Genomic DNA, 6,516 nt, shown 5'->3' with positions numbered 1-6,516 from the left:
TTTATTCTAGTACTTTAATAGTTTTGCCTTGCTCATCACTGTAAACTTTGAGATGTTTTCAGATTCTTATGTTGAATTAAAATAACTGTATCTTTCTAAGGTAATTCGTATGAATAAAATAAATGTTTTATTGTCATTTGTTGTCACATTATGAATTGATACCTTTCAGAACTGCAAATAGTTTTTACAGACAAATCAAAGCAACTGAAGAGAGCAACATTTCCATTCATCAGCTGTACACTTTATATTTACTGTATCTGTCATTGTGTTATGTTGTATCTTCACCACAGATATCACAAATAGAGCTCAACAACAGCCAAGAGCCAATGTTGATCCTTTTGTTCGGGTACATTTTGGTTTCTAAAAAACATTGATATTCAGCATCAGTTTATAGTGGCTTTAAAGCAAACCTTTCATTTTAACTCATTGTGTTAACACTTAAAATTTAATTTTATTTAAATCGCTGACTGAAAAATAGTCAGTTTTTTCAAAAACTTTCAGTTGCTTCCTCATGTTTTATCTAACTTTCATCTACATTTAGAGAAAACGTCTAACTTTATGGAATATTACTGCCTGTAAAAACTAGTGTGAAGTCGAGTAAGAGTGAACAGACAGCACTCTTGCAAGAGCTCAAGCTGTTTGCACAGTGTAACGGCATTGCTGGATAAGAGACGAGTGCACATTAAGAAACTGTGTGCTATTTCATTATCAAACGCACTCTGAACTCTCTTATCAATGGTGTGACAGAGAATCTCAGCTTGACGGGCAGAACATATCTCATCGAAAGCGTCGCTTCAACAGGACCTGTTTTATGACCATGTTAACAAAGCCAGGGTGCGGTGTCCAAAGGGCGAGCAAACAGAACAATACACATCTGCCTGTGTAGATCTCTATTCACAGACAGTGTCTATATGCCCATGCTGAATCTTAATAAAGAGTATAGTTTGATTGCAGAACAGATTTTCAATTTAGTTTCATTTTCTTGCTTTGTAATAAATCAATTTACTTCTCTTATGGCCATCAGATAATAATGTTACACAATATACAGGAATATATTGCTTTGAAGACAGCACTCTTAACAATAAAGGGGTTCAGCACAAATTATGTTGAAGTATATATGAAAAACAAATATATATATTTGTATGTTTTTCAGTAGGTTATATTAGACATCCTCACAATTTAACATAACAGAAACCAACTGGTTGGACATGGCTTTATAAAGAATCGTAATCACATAATTCTGATAACAATTAATAACTAATTAACTTAATTTCTATCTTTTCATTTTAACCGCAACAATTAATTTATACATGGGATGTATCTGAGCAGTTTGATTTGCAGTTGCAATCAAAAAGTATATATGCATAAAATACGTTTATATGAATTTTGAATAGCAATACATGAAATTCAGTTATAATGTGATAATGAAATCTTACTCTGATTGAACCTGAATTATCTTCAGTGATTATTGGGATTACTACAGGGAAATTGGGATGCCCTGCCCATGTGTCACTTTTTCTCCAAATCATCCATATCTTTGAGGATAAACATGAACTTTGGTAAGGGCTGTCATAAAATAAACCTACAAAACAAATACACTTGAGCTTCATTTTTATGTTAAGACTCCTGATTTTGAACTGATTGATGCATACTCTACAAATATATTGGCACATGCCAAGTAAAAGCATTCTAACATGTATAGAGTCAAATTTCTGTCTAGAGTAATCTATTCTATTTAGTAAAAACATACATTCTTGAATGAGATTTTTCCCCTCTGGTAGGTAGAGTGTAATGTTCCATTTTCTTTATCATTGCTCTGTATCTGGCAAGGGGAGGGAGAACTGTATAAACAAGCTTGCTGTTAGCTCCCTCTGGAGTCATAAAGTTTATTGGGGGTGAGTTGTAAAATTATCCTCACTACAGCAACAAAAACTTGCTTGTTAAAGTGTTCACAATGTTCAAGGGATGCAATTACTTCTATATACATTTTCTATTTTTTTTTTGAGTATCTTCATGTGTATAATTCCTCAAACAGAAAGAATGCCTACATTTATAGAAGATTAAACCATTTTAAAAAGTATTTGATCAAAAGGTGGGTTAACAAAGTATCAACAAAGTTATATTTAAAGATATAATCTAAGGGTGATGATAACTTCTATCTTTTTTTTTTAAAGGTCTTATAGGACAATTTAAAGCTACAATTTCACAGGAAAATCTGCAAACAGATTAGTGAAAATAAAATAAAATCAAGGTATACCCTATCTCAAATTAAAAATATCCTGTTTTACTTGTCTAGTCTATATAATACTTATATAGCTGCTTCTTTATGAGGCTGTTTCATCATAAACCTTCAATTACAATACATGCACACACTAATGTCCCCTATAATAGTTAAAATAATTCTGCATAAACACTGGTGCTGTAAAGCAGTAACTGTCTATAAATAGCAGATATGTTTAAGTGTTTGTGACACCTTTTCATTGAGACCACTGGAATTTACTGCTGGCAATGTCATCAAAAAGTACATTTAATGTGCCAATTTTAACCACAGTTTTTGCCTGTGTATTAAACAACAACAACAATGACAATAATAATCATATTACATATTTCTAACAATATGCTGGTTTTGGATTTGTAAGGCATTTTGCCTTCTGCAATTTACCTCTTTATTGAATATGATTATTTACATATTGACGAAGAAGACAAATAGAACAACAACAAAAAAAATCAACAACATCAATTTGATCACAATTTTTTTTAATACACAGACACTAGTAGAGACAAAGTATTTAGGTAGCACTATTAATATTTTAAGAACTTTGATATTTATTTAAATATAAATGACAATTATTATAATAAACTGGGTCAAAGACTGTGAGGTAAGACCAAGAGGTCAAATTGCATCCATTTAACATGTCTTGATATCAAATATAAAATGAATGAATTTCCCCCCAAAAATCTCTTTTGCTCAGAATAAAGTGATAAAATGTTTATCCAATTAATTAATTATTAAGAAAATAATTCAGAATTTCATATTATCTAAACATGTTTTTATGTTTTATCAAATGCAGCTTTAGTAATAACAATACATCCTACAGAACAGTATTCAGCATGAGTAAATTTGAAATATATAGCCTAATTTAAGTGTATTTTAGGAACTATCAAAGTCTTAGATGCTTGTGAAGCTATTGTTTTCTAGGCAAAACTACAATGAGGTCTGTTTTGACAAAGAAGATGAGCAGATAATTATTGGTCGATTTTGAAAAACATTATCCTTCACCTTAATAATTAACCTTTGCCTTTGTTGATAATTTAGAGGATTTCAACATGACAATGCAGAATCTATGTCAAACCAAGTTCATGTTTGGCAATACAAGATAGACATTCAAGAAACAAACCTCAGTTCCTGAGATGTGAGTGTGAATGATTAACCCACCCAAATGCTCTGTAATCTTTAACATCAATAAATCGGCAGAGATTTCAACTGAGAAAATTAAATAAAAAAATTTAATAAAATAACAACTAGGGCATTCTAGTTTAACAAACACATTTATCTCAATATTTCAAATAAAAAAAATATATTTGTTACTGTGTAATTATTTGTTATAGTGTTTTCTCTCTTCTAATTAATTTTACCAATCATTCAGGATCATGAAAATGAACTGAAATTCTAAATAAAGAATAGCAACTCAAAACCACATGTTGACAATGTCAACAATAGGTGATGACCCATTACAACACACAAAAGGCACGTATACATACAATTCAATAACATCTCTTAAAAAGACCAAAAATGTAAATAACCTATTTTAGTCGCAGGATTTAATTTAATTACTGTAAGAGCAACCATGAGATCTGTTTGGCTTTTTTGGATCACTGCCTGCATCATTTTAGTCTACTAAGATGGACATCACAGAGATTTAACTACTGCCGACTAGTGGCCAGACTCCAAGTGTTACTGGCTCTAGACCTAGTCCAAGGGAATATCTGAGCTGGCAGCAAGTGATACACAGACTAGGAGCAGTGTGGATGCGTGAATGTACTGTGGGAAACACGAAGAGACAGACTAAAGTTACATATTTCCCCAATCGCCTACAGCTTTTATTATAGCATTAATATAATTTTAATATATTTCTATATTTCTCAGGTTGTAAAGTGCATATGGCAATACAAAATAAACACATACAAATCATTATAAATATGTCGTAAGCCGCCGCCTTTCTTGGGTACAATGAAGTAAGGGCTGTAGAAACCCTTCTTCATCTCAGCTGGAGGGACAGGCTCTATCGCCTCTTTGAGTAAAAGGGTCGCAATCTCCGCAATTAGGGTGTTGGCGTCTTCGCCATGCACCGAGGTAAAGCGGATGCCGGCGAAAAGTGGCAGGGGCCTGGCAAACTGAATCAAGTCAGATGGTCCTGGCCAGCCAGCGCGACGGTTTGGGAAGTGCAGCACTAAGGGGACGATCGTTTTTGATGTACTCGGCGAGGCTTCGCAGCGGGGCGGAGCAGGTAGTGTGGTGTCGGGAGGCAAAAGCGCGTCCCGAGGCTTTGGTGCAGAGAGAAGTCTCAAAGCACTTACCCTGCTCTGCGCACCTGGCAGGGTTAGTGACTGAGGAGGAGGTCCCGTGTAGGCGTCCTCTAGACTCGTCAGAACCGGCCAGCCGGGGGGCAGTAGTCGTGGGTCCGGAGGCGAGGGGTCCGTGTCCGGGGTGCCAGGAATGCTGGAGTGTGGCATCGGGCTGCCGTGAGAACCGCATTTGCGGGCCAGATGAGGAAATGAGGAAATTGCTCTTTTATTGAGAATGTGGGTACCATTTCAAATAAGGATTCTCCTCCCAGCCCTCCACCAGGGGATGGAGTGGTCTGGTTACCAGCTCGGAGAAAACATCTCGTTCCCTGGGTCGTCTGTCTCAGGAACGCTTGAGATCCTTCCGGGTCCTCGAGGATATTCGGGAGACGAGGGCATGCGCTTCCTGCGGGCGCTTGATGCTGTGACTGATAGCTGGGCCCAGGTTGAGGCGGAGCTGCCTGGCGTTTGGAAGCTGCAGGTGGACGCCCTCATGACACCCGGCAAGCAAACGGAGCACGGCCCATGCTGGAATGGCGGCGGGGCATTATGTGGGAAATGGCGAGGTCGGTCGCAGAGTGCAGATCCTGCAACACATCCTGAATAGGACATTCAATGGCAGCTGTGTATTGCTCTTTTAGATAAAATAAACTCTTTTACAAATTCTCTCTTTTAGCAGTGCTGTCGAAGCACCCAGGGACAAAGCTGCACTGCCGTGCAGAGAAGGAGAAAGCCACTGATATGTGCCGTAGATCCAACAGCATACACTCTGCAGAGGTGAGTGGAACAGTAAGTGATCCCAGCTCGCTGATCGCACAACCTCTCGGCTTCGAAGAAGAAATCTGAACGAACAGATGCATGCTTCCCTCCCTCCACATACAAATTCTGCCTGCCAAATTCTCATTGGCCTTTTTTCAAGTTCAGAGGCCATCAAGTGTCGCTTCACTCAAAACAACGTCAAAGTGAGCGACAGATGGGGAACTAAAGTTTTGCAAAAACACTTTTACTAGCCTCGTTGTCGCTGCAGTTTTCTGGTGAAATGAACACTCCAGGTATTTACTTTCACACAAATCACGAGTAAAACAGCAGATTAAAGGTTCATAAACACATATTGTTTGCACCGTTGCCCACACAATGCTATCTTATTTCATTGAAACACATACTCACTGACTAAAAACAAAATGTTTTTCATTTAGCTTCATTCTGAGCAGAAACTGTATTTTTTCCATTCAGTTCCGGAGTTCCACAGACTCCTTTTCAAATGGTAGCCGTTAGAACAAAATAGAAGAACGGTTAATAACGTTCTTTTTAAAATTGCCTCACTCTGTGCACATAATCACCCTTATACCAGCTGCAGTGTTGCCAGATTTCACATGAGAAACAAGTGACCTGGGGCCTCATGTATAAACATTGCGTACGCACAAAAATGTTGCATAACCTGGTTCTCACTCTCACAATGGGATTTATAAAAAACAAAAACATTAATGTGAAAATTTTGCTGTACCCCTTGCTTTTTACTGCTGTGTGTGATTTGCCGAACTCTGAATTTCATTTAATACATCATATTTAGAATTTAAAAAAGTATGTAGTTCCACACTTGAATCAAAATTAATCATTATCCAGCCAATATTAAGCTAGATTCATTTTTTGTAACTAATTGAAAAGGCATTTAAATATAAACTGAAATAAGGAAATATTTGTAGTGGAAAAGTATCTGTAGTAGAGGTTGCTTGCTGAAAGAATAAGGGGAAGCTGCCATGAAACACCTGTGGAATAAGTAGTAGATAAATCTGCAGATGCTTATAAAAGAAGCAGTAAGAGATCCACTGACAACTGCCAAGGCGATAATGAAGTGCTCATGGATAGCTATAAAAGAAATGTGAAGTCTTACTCAGAGGACAGGATATAAATGTTCGTCTTTTGTCCTTGCTACAATGTATAGATCACCCG

This window comes from Xyrauchen texanus, chromosome 34, assembly GCF_025860055.1.
Source record: "Xyrauchen texanus isolate HMW12.3.18 chromosome 34, RBS_HiC_50CHRs, whole genome shotgun sequence".
Taxonomy (NCBI): domain Eukaryota; kingdom Metazoa; phylum Chordata; class Actinopteri; order Cypriniformes; family Catostomidae; genus Xyrauchen; species Xyrauchen texanus.
This window is presented reverse-complemented; position numbering follows the sequence as displayed.